The sequence below is a fragment of the Mauremys reevesii genome, linkage group 11 (assembly GCF_016161935.1).
Source record: "Mauremys reevesii isolate NIE-2019 linkage group 11, ASM1616193v1, whole genome shotgun sequence".
In the NCBI taxonomy this organism is placed as follows: domain Eukaryota; kingdom Metazoa; phylum Chordata; order Testudines; family Geoemydidae; genus Mauremys; species Mauremys reevesii.
This window is the reverse complement of record NC_052633.1, coordinates 24,358,787-24,374,916: the sequence shown is the minus strand read 5'-3', so window position 1 is coordinate 24,374,916 and position 16,130 is coordinate 24,358,787. Positions and strand designations below refer to the sequence as shown.

Genomic DNA, 16,130 nt, shown 5'->3' with positions numbered 1-16,130 from the left:
CCAAAAGCCATTTGGGAGTGTGGGAGGGAAACAGCTCCAACCGCATATCTTCCTTGTACTGTACATAGCTGTAAATCAAATATTATAATTTAAGAAAATATTTCTGTATTTATAGGTGAGTGGATATCTTCTCAAATTGGTGGTCAAAGACAATTTACCCAACAGAGAAGCTGGTCTGTATAGAGAGAACCTATATATCATCACTCGCAGGATCAGAAGAAGGGCATTGGGAACACAGAACAGCAGTGCACAGCAAAACCATGTCATATTCCAAGGGAAGCTGGGGAGACCGTCTGCCAACAGCCCAATCCAGATTGGCCAGGATCTAGCCAATATGAAATTGGGCCAGATCCTCAGAGACTGACACAGGGATTTGCAAGAGAGATCTGCAACAGAGGCAGTTGCAATAATATACAATGAATATCAACAGAATCTATTTATATTTAGCATCCATCATATCAAATTTCACAAAATGCTTTACAAAGAAATATAGTGCTCTACAACTCACAGTACAGATGTGGCAGAGTTGATATTTTCATTCAGTGCTATTGTCAATGACTTAGAACTTTCCCAGAAAATATGTTTGGAAAGTTTGAACAACAATCTGAAAACAACTTTAGATTAAGAGCAGCGACCTATTGCCTACATATGTGTTCCAGCGTGCCAGTTGGTCCCTTTCTCTGTTCTTCATATATTTGTCCAAAGTTGCATTGAAAGTAAATAAAATTTTGTTACTGCTGCTGCTGCAGTTTCTTCTAAGAGAAGCTCATCTCTTACAATTGATTAGGAAACTCAGTTTCAAAGTATTCATTAAGAAATTATCTTTAAACACAATAGATGGACACAAGCTATATAAGTAAACGAAAATTGTGGTATGTATGACACTTATTTCAGCAGCTACAATGCATAAATAGTGATTTTTATATTATTCTCATCAAAGGTTGTTTTGGCACTTGGATATTCAAGCATCATTTAGATCAGATATGAGGTCCCAATCCTTCAGATTGATGCATGAGTTTAGCTTAATGCATGTGAGTAGTCTAACTGAATTCAATGGGACTGCTCACCTGTTTAAAGTCAAACAATAGAATAAGGCTTTTATCTGGGTCATAGTGAGAATGATATAACCTTTATATAGACTTTGCCTGTTGGTATGCATACTTCCACCTTTTCATGTTCTCTGTATGTATAAATATCCCCTGTCTGTGTGTTCCATTCTATGCATCCGAAGAAGTGAGCTGCAGCTCACGAAAGCTCATGCTAAAATAAATTTGTTAGTCTTTAAGGTGCCACAAGTACTCCTGTTTTTTTTTTATAACCAGATCAGTAGTTCTGCAAAGTGGGTGACCTACATTCTCTAATCCTACAGTCACCAAATTTGTTTGCGATCATTTTTTCCCAGAATGTTCATGTTCAGTCAATCTCAATCCTCCCTGATAAGAGGTGCTGGATTTTTTGACTGCAGAGTAGAACTGGTTTGGACTAGACTATGCAACCCTTACTCGCATTGGTGAACATTTACTGATGTGAATAGACCTATGGCTATGTGAATAAATGCTCACCTAAGGATTCCAAATCCTAGCCCTTTGTATCCATTAGCTCTTTATCCAATTATTTCTGTAAATCTGCATGCTTCTCACCTCTGTTTTAGTTGATTCCTTTGGTGTGATTTTATTGAACTTATCAATACATTTGTGTAATGTAGAGTTGAGGTGTGAAGGTTTTCAAGTAATTTGCTTACTGATGAAAACCTTCTTTCACAATTAAGTGGAGGATATTCATTCTTTTTTCTCTCTTTTTGAGCTTTTATTGAATGCTGAAATGATTCTACCACTATAAAACTTCAACTTTTGCTATTTATTTGCAGATAATCAGACAAATATAGCATTAATTGGAGTCTGGGCAAAGAACTGACTCTGGTCTATTTCAATGTTTCCTGTGCAATAGTCTTATTAAGTAGAGTTATTACAAGTATGGTGTTGTAGCACTGGCAGCACAAAAACAATAGGAAGTGGTCTTCGCAAGACACTTAACTGCAATATCTGATTTTTCCTGGTTACATTATATATGTGTGTGTTCTGTTTTTCAAACTTATTTATCATCATTTTATTTAATTTCTTATTATGCTACAAGATTGTCTAGTATGTGAAATAAGAAATTCTATGTTAACATTTTGCACTATACATGTACGGTACATTAATAAGAAAAGAATTGATTACCTTGGTACTTTAAATTTTCTCCCAGTTATCTCAAAGTTATCTCTGTTTCTCAAATTAGAGACAGAATGGAAAAAACACGTGGAAAATAGTTTCTCATTATGTGAAGCACGTTCAGTTCGCATTGATGCGGTTAGGAATATTCAGCCAGTCAAATATCCCTTCAGTCAAGCCAACTGGGTGAACCCACAAAAGGAATATATATTGGGCCTATTTCTCCTCTGATCTGAACTGGTTTTACACAAGGAACATAGTAACTGCCACCCTGGCTCAGACTAGTTGTCCATCTAGTCCCGTATCTGCTCATCAGCTGCTTTAGAGAAAGACGCAAGCACCCTGCAGTAGTTAGTTATGGTATAACCTGTCTCCAGATGAAGTTTCCGCCCACCCCTAAAAGTTCAGCTTATGCATGAAGATTTATAGCTCTCCAAAGCTCTTATTTTATGTATTTGAATATTTACTATTATACTCTGGATATTCTAGCTCTGCAGATAGATGTCTAATCCTTTGAGAATCCTGTTACGGTGCTGGCCTCAATTATATCTTGTGGGAATACATTCCATGGGTTAATTGTGTGTTGTGTTGAAAAATATTTCCTTTTGTTTGTTTTGCATTTACCACTCTTCTGTTTCATTGACTGTCCCCAGAGAGGACAGGATAGCAATATTAGTATATGTCACACCGAAGAGTGTTAGACATCAGGTTCACTGGAGAAGCTGGCTAGTAGTTCCTGCAAGGTGAGCAATCTGTTGTAGTTAACAACCTGGAAAAAAAAACAACCATTTGGTATAAAACTGATAGGAACACAGAGACAGGCTATGACAGCGGGGACATCCCTGGTTTTCAGTGTCATGGGATTACCTGTTTATTTATAAATACTGAGATTGAATTATTAATTCACAATAAAAAACACTGGGGTGTCAATATGGTGGATAAGAATCATCTAAATCAGTGTTTCCCAAACTTGGGATGCCTCTTGTATAGGGAAAGCCCTTGGGGGGCCGGGCCAGTTTGTTTACCTGTCGCGTCTGCAGGTTTGGCCGATTGCGGCTCCCACTGGCCGTGGTTCACTGCTCCAGGCCAATGGGAGCTGCTGGAAGTGGTAGCCAGTACATCCCTCAGCCCATGCCACTTCCAGCAGCTCCTATTGGCCTGGAGCAGCAAACTGAGGCCCAGGGGCGGCTCTAGAAATCAGGCTGCCCCAAGCAGCGCGGTGCGCTGCGCCGCCCTTCCCCGGTCCCGCGGCGGGTCCCCTCTTCCCGCGGCTCCGGTTGAGCTCCCGCCGGCATGCCAGCGGCAGATCCACCGGAGCCCGGGACGAGCGGACCTGCCGCAGGCATGACTGCGGGAGCTCAACCGGAGCCGCGGGAAGAGGGGACCCGCTGCAGTCATGCCTGCGGCAGGTCCGCTCGTCCCGGGCTCCGGTGGACCTGCCGCCGGCATGCCTGTGGGAGCTCAACCGGAGCCAAATGCCGCCCCCCCGGGAAAGGGCCTCCCCACGCGCCTGCTTGGCGCGCTGGGGTCTAGAGCCGCCCCTGCTGAGGCCAGTGGGAGCCGTGATTGGCCAGACCTGTGGATGCAGCAGGTAAACAAACCGGCCCAGCCTGCCAGGGGCTTTCCCTACACAAGCAGCATCCCAAGTTTGGGAAACACTGATTTAGATGATTCTTATCCACCATATTGACATCCCAGTCTAAATCAGAGGTGGACAACCTGCAGGCAGCACGCAGCCCATCAGGGAAATCTGCTGGCGGGCCATGAGATAGTTTGTTTACATTGACTGTCCACAGGCACAGCTGCTCACAGCTCCAAGGGGCCGTGGTTCACCGTTCCCGGCCAATGAGAACTGTGGGAAGTGGCACAGGCTGGCCACCACTGATCTAAATGTTTTTGTTTGGAAAGGAGGCATATAAGTGAGTAATTTATTTCATTTTATTGGCACTAGGAGGATGCAGGTGGCGAAGTGTTTTGTAGACTTTGCAAAAAAAATTCAAAAGTTTGCCCCAAGTGCAAGTCCCCATGGATATTTTAGGGTATGTTTCCATTGCCAAAAAAAGTGTGTTCTTAACTCGGGTTAGCTAACTCTAGCAGTGAAGCCACGACAACTCGGCTTTTAACTTGGATTCACAGCTCGAGTTAAAGCCTACAGGGGAGTCCATGTCTAACCTGAGTTACCTAACCCAAGTTAAGAACACACCTTTTTTGGCAGTGTAGACATGCCTAGAGCCTTGTGTGTCCCATTCAGTCATAGGGCTTCTAGAAGGATGTTCAAAGTTGTTAGTAAAGAATTTAAGCTGACAACCTGCCATTTTTGTATTGGTCTTATCAGGAATGTTACATGAAAGCCAAGCCAGCTAAAACTAAGTAGAAACACACAAGAGTCTCTGTAATAATGAAAGTGACAGATGCTCTCTGGGTGTCTCTTCAACTAAACAATCCCAGACCTTAGCCAAAGCTCTTGCAGCCAAACTTTGAATGGGAAGGTATCATATGGATGGTAGGAAATCTGTTCAAACAACTGCTCTCAAAACACTTGTCATACATGTTAAGGAAGGAGAGGGGATGGCTGGGTGTCTGCCTGACAGAATTCTGCCAAATGCTGGTCATAGTGAATCTCAAACACTCCTGGCAAACAAGAGGCATCTGATAGTTGTGGTTTTTTTTTAATGCCTGATTTATTAAATATTTGCTCCAGAGTACATTTTCCACAGTTGTCTGCTTTGCACTTGATCCTGCTGTCTGATGTAGACACATCAAACTATGTCCCAGCACACATGCCGCTCATCTGCTGTATATACCCTTCAGCCTCCTTTAATTGAAGCAGAGTTTGCACTTTACTGGGATTCCACAAGAACAAAATATGGGCAGGCAAAATGCCAGGGCTATCCCCACCAGAAAGCCAGATGTTACCTTCATTGGCTGGTTTGCTGGTGAGGTTTACCAAGGGGGGAGAGGGGAAATTTGTGCCTCTTTCTTAAATCACAGTCTGAGTTTAATTCACCACTAAGTTGTCAGCCTCAGCTTTTGAGTGCTTAGTAGCTGGTTTGGAATACATGTGAAAGCAAAAAAAAGTAGAGCCCATCAAAATAATTGCAAACCTGGGGTGGAAAAAAGAATTCCAGTTAAGCTTTAAACACTGTCTAAAGTCCTTAGAGACACAAGGTGGGTGAGGTAATATCTTACATTGGACCAACTTCTGCTAGTGAAAGAGACAAGCATATGAGATACACAGAACTCTTCTTCAGGTTTAAAGTGCTTCTCATTTAAGATGTTCTTAAAAGGCAAATACTGTTCTCAGAACAAAAAACACATGATGTTTGTGCTTGTTAATTGTGTGTTTTCCTTATGACTAATTTATTAAGGACAATTGAGAAAGCAGAAGCATCTCAACTGATTTTCCATTTGTTTGGCTATTAAAGTTCCTCTGTGAAATGTATGTTTATTTAAAGTATCTCCAGCTACCCATTTACAATGCATTTGTTAAATTAGTTAAGAGACTTTAATTGGGCATTGGGGATTAGTTGTGCTATTCCCAAATCTGTTTACTAAAAATACATGAGAACAGTGAGCAATTTATTTATACCCTTGTTATATTAGGCCATTACTAACATCAGAGTTTCCCTTACCTTATTTTTAATGTACCATATTCATAATTCAAGCCATGTTTGCTCATGTTTTATATAGCAGCCTGCAAACAGTTTAGAGTGAAATACAGTAGAACCACCTGTTAAATTTGGAGTGGGGTTCCAAAAAATGCAACAATATTTAAACTACAACAAACAGTATTGTCTTTCTCTCCCATTTTCACAGTTCCTATATCTGAAACCACCAATATCCTACCTTATTCTGGCATATGGGACAACATTTATTTATTTATTTATTTTGTTTAGGCCTTCACCTATCCCAATATACAGGCTCCCCACATCTTTTACAACACACAAAACAGATAATCTTCATGACAATATGGAGTGTTGTTATAGCCATGTCGGTCCCAGGATATCAGAGAGATAAGGTGGGTGAGGTAATATCTTTTATTGGACTTCTGCTGGTAAGAGACACAAGTTTTCATGCCACACAGAGCTTCTATTGGCTCTCTCACCAACAGGAATTGTTCCAATAAATAATATTATCTCACCCACCTTGTCTCTCCAGTATCCTAGGAACAGCACAGCTACAATTACACTGCATACAGTGATTGATTTGATCAGTTCTCCACTCCCACAATCATACTGAGCTGCCCCACCAAACCCCAAGAATCCAGCTATGCCATTTCAGAATCTACACCCTCTGAGTTTATAAACCCATATGTCTTCCAAAAGTCTGCAGAAAGAAATAAGTCTTGCAGTATTCCTGAAAGGTTAACAAATCTGGACTCTGGCAGACCAAGGAAGGAAGAAAAGGAGGTGCTATTTTGGGCAAAAATTAGGCCAGAGGTATAAAATTCAGATCCAGAGCTGGATTTTGAATCCCCCAGAGTTCAAGTGTTCTGGTTCAGCCTATTATGAAGACAGGGTGTGACACTACACCCCATAATCATCATGGGGGTATGATTGATATGATTATGACATAATTATGATGCAATTTGTGCAAAATGAGTTATGTGAGGTGTCATTGGAATTTGCGGTGATTTGCTGAATATGATTATCCTATTTGTGTGCATGTATAACTTTTGTATCTGAAGTTATTAATATTTATTATGTATTTGTATTTCAAATGTGCTTACTCTGATAACACCCACAGCTAACCTTTCAGATACAACAATGAAGAAACCAAACAGTGCTAATGGCTCATCAACAAAGATAATAGGTTGTGGAAAGACTTAGTCTTCCTGTAAACATTCTAGCCAGCCTGTAAGTAATGGCTGCTATGACTCAGCAAAAGCAACAAAGAATCCTGTGGCACCTTATAGACTAACAGACGTTTTGCAGCATGAGCTTTCGTGGGTGAATACCCACTTCTTCAGATGCAAGAAGTGGGTATTCACCCACGAAAGCTCATGCTGCAAAACGTCTGTTAGTCTATAAGGTGCCACAGGATTCTTTGTTGCTTTTACAGATCCAGACTAACACGGCTACCCCTCTGATACATGACTCAGCAAGGGCATGTCACCAGAACTGATGATACTGAACTCCATTTTGGGTACCTGTGTTTTTCCACAAACTGGGCTGGGAACTGTTTTTGGAACAAAGTGTTCCCGCCATATGTTAAAGCTATATAAGGTGAAGTATGACATCATTTAGGGGCATCGCTCCCCACAAGAGAACTCCTGGAAATAACTAAGGAACAAAACCTGAACTGGGGGAAGTGCTGGTCCCAGGCTAAAAGGATTTCTAGCCTGTGTATGGTGAGAAATTGCTAATGCATATCCAATCTATCTAGTATTTTAGGCTTAGTTTGTGTTTTATTTATTTGCTAGGTAATCTGCTTTGATCTGTTTGCTATCACTTATAATCACTTAAAATCTATCTTTCTGTAGTTAATAAACTTGTTTTTTGCTTTATCTAAACTAGTGTGCCTTTGAGTGAGGTGTCTGAAGAAAAATCTCAGCTTGGTTCACACAGGCTTGTTGCATATCTTTCCCACATCAAGGGGGGAGTGAACTATTTATGAGCTTACATTGTACAGATCCATGGGAGGTGCAAGATGATATAATTCTGGATTTATACACCAGCAGAGGGAGGGGTGCCTGGGGAGCTGGGAAATTGGCTGGTGTCTGGGTGACTGGCACCACCTTCTGTCGTGTTGAATGATAACAGGAGCTGATGAGGCTGGCTTGAAATCTCCCACAAAGCAGTGCGAGCAGGGCCAGCCCAGTTGGGTGGCTAGAGGGGTACAATAGTTCCCACGGCTCCCAGACTGCACTCCAGGGGTGACAACCCATCACACAAGGATTATTTGCTGAATTCAGATTGGGATCTAAATTCAGATTTCTCATTAAAGCCTTCTCATAGTTTGGAATATTTGGATCCAGGGTTTGGTTCAGACCCTCCACTAGCCAATTCTTGCTCAATTAGAGCTGATTTTGGCTAGGGCAATGCTCCTAGAAGCATGAAACCCCCTTGACTTTTCATTTGAAAAGGAGGGGAGCACTATGGGAAATAAAGACATCCCTAAATATACTCTTCCATGAAGAAGTAGCAATCTCTGGTAGACAGGGTAGGGGAATAATTTACCTTAAATGTGGAAAAGTTTATAACAAACTCATGGATGAATGTGTCATTTTAATCCTTAACAACAGACAACCAAATCTATTTTACATCAGCTACAGCTGAGCAGAGAATGGTAATTCTTTTTCAGAGGATTTCAAAATTAGTTCCAAGCTGGATGAAAAACAAAAGTTTTGACCTTCTCCACAAAATAGAACCAAGCAAAATAGTGTTATGAAATGTCAAAATGGTTCATTTTGATAATTCCTTCTGGTAAGCTGATAGGGGTTTGGAAGCTCTGGGAGCACCAGCTGAGCCAGGAGCCTCTGAGCTTGGGAACTGGTGTTCCCAGGGCTTTCATGCTCTCATCTCCCCATAAGCTCTCCAGGCAGGCTGACAAAGAAGCCTGGAAGCCTGAGCTCTCCACCAGCCTACCAGGAAGGCTGCCAAAGAAATGGCCAAGCAAGCTGGCAGGAGACAAAGCAAGAAACCAGACAGGTTTCAAAAGCTACCTAGCAAGCAAAGTTCCCTAAGAGCACAACCTGGGTTCCATGAGAACTTTGTCAACTTCTAATCATCTCCTTGAAACATTTCTATTTTGATAAATCTGCACTCTGACAGAAAACAATTATGTCAGAGAATTTCCAGCCAGCTCTAACATCAACCAGCAGCAGTAAACTGCTCACCATCTGTTCAACTGGAGAAAAGTGCTTCGGCTGAATCCTGGCCCTATTGAAGTCAATGGATTTCACACTTAATGTGTAGTACAGGTAAATGTACTCATTGTTATACATGAAGTCTGCAGAAAACTCAGTAGCAATTGTGTTCCTTCACCCTTGTGAAGATCTGTATCTACAAAGTAGGGTGCACCTGGACCAGCCCAAATAGAAGCTTGCTGGATAGATTCCACTTTTCTCTGTAACTGTAAAATTCAGAGGAGAAGCCATGATATAAAGGGAAGCTGAACTCATGGTTTTAGCTCTGATGTTATCTCATACAGAGACAGATTCATGATAGTTGTGGGTTTTTTTAAATGTATCTTTGCAGCTCCCTCTGGGATCTTAATATCCTTCCAGAGGGAGCATCCAACTCCTGGTCCTTTCCAACACAGGGCCTTCATCTTGTAAGAAGCTCCAGAAAGGCAGATCCACGTATCCACACAGAGCCTAACTGAAGTCAATGGGGTATTGCATGGGAATAGGGTCCACCCACGTGGAGCAGCTTGCAGAACTGAGTCTTAAGAACTTAACCATTATAACTTTCCAGCACCAATTCCTTCTTAGTTTTGTTAAATCCAGCTCCTGCTGACATTGCTCTGCTATGATGTAAGGAGCGAATAAGTCTACAATAGATGGCTGTAAATGTTAACAAGGCATTTATTTGAACTCTACATAAATCAGATGGCTTTCTTCCAGAGGAAATCAACAACGTGCTGTCTTGATATACATTTACTGAACATAACATTGGATGAAGCTTTAGTTGATTTTTTATGGATCACAGAAAGGCAACTTGTTATACAGAACTCTGTGACACCATTCTTCCAAGGAGTCTGATGCATTGCTAATCAAAGGACCAAATCTGCATCTAGTGTAAATTGGCAGTGCTCCATTGAAAGAAATTGACCTGAGGATCTGGCACCCTTTATCCTACCTTTAATCAGCAATACAAGACTAAAAAAAGCAGTATTCTATACCAAAGCAGAGGAAAGGAGTAATGCAGTTAAAGTCATGCCAATAAAGCTTTATACCACCCCCACACTTGTGTGTATATACACACACACAAATATATATACACACACACTATCTATAAATGCACATAAATGCATATTTGCTATATGTAAAATTTTCTGTTTTCTTAAATGTTATTTTAGGGTTATCCATCACCTGTTCTGATTTGAGTTTCAGTTCTCATTATTCTTCCATCTGGGCTCGAGAGCTTAAACTTGTATTTGCAATTTGGTTAACTATGACGTTCCACTGATTAAACCACTCCACTTGTTTGTCTGTTAGCTGTTGTATTTTTCCTTTAATTTGGAAATACTGGAATAAATCACAGTTTGCTTCCAGATCCTGTTCCTGCTGAAAGACTCTGAAGACCGTCTGGTACATTAGATGATTGGTTTGATCTTCATAATGTTTTCAGAAAACTTTCACCCAGGCAAAAACCTTTATTTTTAAAAGTCCTCCAAGTGCAGAGACTATGAAATAAAAATGAAACAAGCCTAATGAGTCCTTTTGGGGTTTATGGCTACAATCAAAGAACAAGAGGCAATAAGGTGATTGATAGTACTGTATATCCTGGCATAGAGTACACACATAAGCAACTCATGGGAGAATATTTACTTGACTCCGCAGGAGGCTTACAGTTTCTGCTTCAGCTAAATCTCCCCTACCCTCTAGTGCCCCAGGAATAACATTTATGTGATTGTTCTTAACAGATTGTAGTCTTGTAAAAATATATCCTTCAGAGCGCTTGGAAAAGCTGGAGACTGATTTAATTAGCAAAAATGGTGATTAAATCACTGAGTGGCGTTTAAGTGCAAAAGGCTTTTTTTTTCCTAGCCATCATTTCATATAGCTTGAAGCAAGTGAAACAGTCATGGTCTCAAAGCTTCAAACACCAGGCAAAATAAAAGGTGAAAATAATTAATTAAAAGTGGCAAACTCTGGAGACCTTAGCACGAAGCATCAACAGAAGCCACCTTGGTGAATAGCAAGACCACCAACTAGCAACCAATATTCTCACAATGCTCTTGTGATAATTTAGCACTCCAAATCCTGGATTCATACCCATCTGGCAATGCTGAGAGACAAACACTCATATATCAGATGTGCTGCAGAGCTAACATTCCCACACAAAGAGCAACAATCATTCTGTTCTGATTTCGAACACTCTCCCAATGTAGCGGATTTCCTGATGCTATTGTCCACTATACCGTATGGAGATAGAAAAATTAAAATAAAAGGCAGCCATTCAGAACTGTAGGAAAAAGCTAATAAAAAGCAAAGCTGCCCACAGACAATCTGCTGAAGCAGAGATCATGCCAACAGTACCTGAAATATCTACTGAGAACAAGAAAAGCTTATTTCCTTCCTTGACAGAAATGACCAGAATTAAGTCTCTATTGTTGAGAACAAGCAGAGATATCATAAAATTGCAAGCTGCCTAAACTCAAAGTCCATTGAATGAATCTATAATTACGCGTGACTTCCACTGAAGTCACACTTGCAGAAGGAGTATATTTTCAGTGATGGGGAAAAAGTCTTCTTTATAATGTAACTGTCATTGATTATACTTTGGCTCCCTGCTATGTAATTTTGTTTCTAAACTGAACAACTATCAGTGCACGATGTAGTGTAGAAAATGTCCCTTCTGAAGGGGTACTCCTGCAACTGCACATGCAATTGAAAGAGATGTCTGTAGTTCAAAAAATGTACTTTGGGTGGGGCTGAACTGTTCACCCCTTCCTTTAAACAGGCAGCAGGACGGGAAGTGGCTCCTGTAGTTGGAGCAGATGACTTCTGGGGGTCTATCCCTGACTGATACACTCCGTTTATGACTATAGTGAAATCAGCCCGCACACCAATGTGCCTTTATTGTCCCATCTGTGAAAGGGGAATAATAATACTTCCCTCCCTCACCAAAGTATGTTGAGGCTTAGTAATTGGAAAGTGTTTTAAGACTCTCAGGTGAAAGGTGCCATACTTAAATAGATGCAAAGCAGTAATATAGTGATGATGATTATTAACGACAGACATAAATGAGGTAGTTATGTCTTCATAAGAGTGTTGACCACCAGTGCTTTACCATTTTATCAGGGAACTATAGTGTATAAGATTCATTTTAAAGAGACACGATATTTTTTTTAAACTCCCACAATGAATATATAACAATAAATCACTACTTGCCATGGAAATTATCTTCTCTGATCAGAGTGTATGTATGTGAGGTAGAATTAGAATACTGGGCCTCATCACACTTTCTGGCTCTGTGCAAGGAAGTTGAAATCTGAGCCACTTGTCTGCCACGGCATACAGATAAGGAATGATACAGTTGCAGAGAGGAACTGATTGATAAAACTAGATTGCATCTCTCAAAGGTTGCTCTTGATTTCCAGTTCAATCCTGGTAGGGGGTCAACACTTCATGAGTAATAATAACCACTGCTAATTCAAATGACTGGTCTCACTGGTCTGTCATTATTTGGAGTCCTGCTCTTGCAGTGGGGGTGCACATGTCCCCTTACAAATTCCGTGACTTGTCAGAACTGCAGTCTCATTCCAGTATCGTCCTACCTTTTGTTAGCAATTACCCATCTCTGGGGACAATGTGTTACAGTGATGAGAAGGGAAATAAAAATAAATAGTCAGCAGAGACATCCAAGAAGGACGAGACAAGAGAGGTGCCCATATAAATAATGCATCCAAGCACACACACATTCAGATATACACATAACAACAGACTTCAAAAAGAACTAAAAACAGGTGATACAGGGAACCATTTAAAAAGAAAGCATTGAAGACTACAGGAAACAAGATAGTCTGGGATAGATACTTAGTAATAGGAATAAAAAGGCAATTAGTATTAATTTGTTTTAATATGTGTATTTTATCAGTGTAATAAAAAATGTACCCATCACAACGCTGCGAGTTCAGGCTTCTGAGCTCTACCACAATATAAAGAATAATAGTAATATGTCTCAACTCCAGATCTTGATTCATCTGAGTTTTTAAACTCTAGAACTTACATTTTTTTCATAGCTCCCACTTTTTCAATGCCCAATGGCATCATAGAAGAGACAATAATATTAAATATGCAGTGTAAATATGTATATGTGCATGCAGAGGTTAAAATACACTCACATACACTTGCACACTTAGGCCAAGATTTTTCAAACTTAAGAACCTAAAGGTAAATACCTTAATCCATATTTAAGACCTGAAGAAGTGGCCAGATTTTCATAGGGGGGTCAGCTCCTGCACCTACTTTTTACTTCAATATTAATTAGTTCATAACAACATATTTAGGTGCCCAACTTTGTGTCCATGTTTTAATTTATTTTCCATATTCCTTATTTACAGCAACACCCACACATATATATACATGTACATACCACGCTTTCAAATAATGAGCCTTCTGAGGTATACAAATGATTAAAAATATAAAACATCAAACTCTCGGCTTAACAACACCTCAGAGGGGAACGGCATGAGCAGGAAAATAAAACTAGACCAAATACTCAACCTAACAATTCCCCAGTGGAGTATGGCCGTCTAGGAAAGTATAATAATGAGATCAAATACAAATTACAATATGAAAAGTGAAAATTCAATATGCAAGTATGAATAATACAAAATTGCATTAAAATTAAGATGACATCTTCTATTAGCAGAATATCATACAGTACATGAAACCCCTACTGTACGTGATACTTCCATGTTCTATTATTTTTCCCTGATTTCACTGCGCTACAATATATCTCAAGCTAAAAGGTGTGTATGTATTAACGTAACAAAATACTTTATTATAGAATATTAGGCCATGCTAGCAGAACCTCCATTTTCAGCTCTTTTTCTTTAAAATTCCCTTCAGATTCTCACTGAATTACCATACATTATAAATGTTCACTATGGGCTAGATTTGCCACCTTTACATTGAGTAGTACCTTATTCCATAAGTAATCCCACTGGACTAGATCATTGCCTTGCCTAAACAGCCACGCAGGGGTGTAATGTGGAGTAAGACACATACAACCATATCCACACACAGCCTCCCTGCATGTCCACTGCAGGTACACACAGAGGGGCAAGGAATAGGCACAGCTGGCTTCTTCCTCCAATGAATCAGCCACCACAACTAGGAGTAGCAGAACACTATTCCTGGGAGCCAGATTCCCTGGAGTTCTCCCTAGACAGTGCAGCCACATGCTGTCTCTTACACTAGACAAGGGGTGTGAAGATGTGAAGCCCTCAGAAAGATACACCATTTTCTCTCCTCAGTGCTGGGCCAGCTCTATTCGCCCTCTGTCATGGAGGCAGGGCCACATGTACCTTTCCTTGCCACCCTTTTGCAAGAGGTCTCTCCCATCCCTCACATGTGCACCAAAGCAGGGGCCAGCCACCATTAGATCCTGTGGGATCAGAATAGATTTCATTTCTCTAGCCTATGCCTGTCCTGTACCCTCCTTCTCCATCTCTTCCCTTGCCTCCAGAGGACCACAACAGATTTAGTTATGAATTAAATGTGTTCTTGCAACAAATTTCTTCATCTAAATAAAGACAATTTAGGTTCTCCTGGTATGGAGTTTGTGGCAAAGTACCTTCTCAGTCTCTCCAGCTTCTGCTGTTTTTAGCCCTGGGGAGACAGGCTTGGGCAATTGCAGTCCCCCTTAGGACTCAGGGGAAGTCTGTTCCCTGTCTTCTCACCAGCCTTATTTAAAGTAAGTCTTTTTCCTACCTTGTGGGAGAGCGTACTGCCACTCCTCCTGGGGAGGCTTGCTGCTCTAACATTCCTGGCAGCCAGGCTCCTTCTCTCTCTCTGCTTCCCCCCCCCCCCTTCCTCCCAGGAAGGGGGTTTAAAAAGGTCTCAGGCAGCCCCAAGTTGAAATCACCTGGTCCTAATTACCTTCAGGTAGCTCCCCCTCAGCTGATTCTAATTTGCTACCTTGGTAACCCTTTCTCAGCTGAACCTGATTGACCTGTAGTTGTCTCTCAGTTGATAAGGAGCAGGGCCGGCTCCAGACCCCAGCAGGCCAAGCAGGCGCGTGGGGCAGCATTGTCCTGGCAGGGCGGCATTTGGCTCCGGCGGACCTTCCGCAGTCATGCCTGCAGGAGGTCCACCGGAGCCTGGGACGAGCGGAACCAGCGCACCCGCCACCGGAGCTGCGGAAACAGCGCACCCGCCACAGACACTTCTGCCCCGGCCGTGGGACCGGGGAAGGGCGGCGTAATTTCTAGAGCCGCCCCTGAGTACATCACCCTGTAATGGTTTTGCTTCTTTTAGAAAAATTCAAAGGCACAGGAGATTTGTCCGTGGACAAGGGAGAGGTTTAACCAGCACGTCACTTTGTCCTTTTTTCCTGCTGTCCAGAAGACACAGTAAAACTAGAAAAAGAAATAGGCTAATCATCAGTAGGAGAATTCTTCTGAGGTGGAGGGGTCATTTTGCAGTGAGAATCCTGGGTCCAGGCAGTCAGTCTTTGGCACTTCACAGCAGTGTTGGTAGTCAGCAGGACTCAATAAGGGCCTTTCCAGCATGGAGCCAAAGCAGTGTTTCGCTGGTGGACCTTCACATTGATTCAGTCTTCTGGTTTCAAGAAGTGGCAGGGTTGCTAGGGTCTTCGGGAAGTGCTTCTTTACCTGTAAAAAACCTAACACATTTTATTAGCGCTTGGCAGATCTTATAGCTGCATGGGCAAATTTAAGTCCCCCCCTTTTTCCTTTTTGGGTGTTAGCCAAGTCTTAGCTGTGAGCAGTGTCCTTGAACAGAGTCAGTGTCTCATCTTTAAACTGAGCATGTTAACTATTTTTTCTCAGTCAACTTGGGGTTTTTTTTTCTCTTCCCTTCTCGGCTTTTTTTTTTTCCTCACCTACAAAAGAAACTTTTACTTTTTACTTATACACCTTTTGTTAACAATGAACACATACACATTGCTGTTACACAATACATTAGTCTTATCTAAAATATGCCACATATACCGTTTTACTAAAATAATCTTATTACAGAGCTTGAGAACAACAAACCAAGACAAGCACACCCACTTTGATGAG

General features: G+C 41.3%; 1 long non-coding RNA gene across 1 annotated transcript in view; it reads right to left on the bottom strand.

Annotated features, from left to right (window-relative positions):
• The window catches only part of LOC120375149, a 30,324-nt gene extending 15,425 nt beyond the window's left edge, over positions 1-14,899 (bottom strand). The window contains exon 1 of the long non-coding RNA XR_005586463.1: positions 14,818-14,899. This is a non-coding gene — a long non-coding RNA (uncharacterized LOC120375149). The remainder of the gene's footprint in view (positions 1-14,817) is intronic.
• Positions 14,900-16,130: the final 1,231 nt, after the last annotated feature.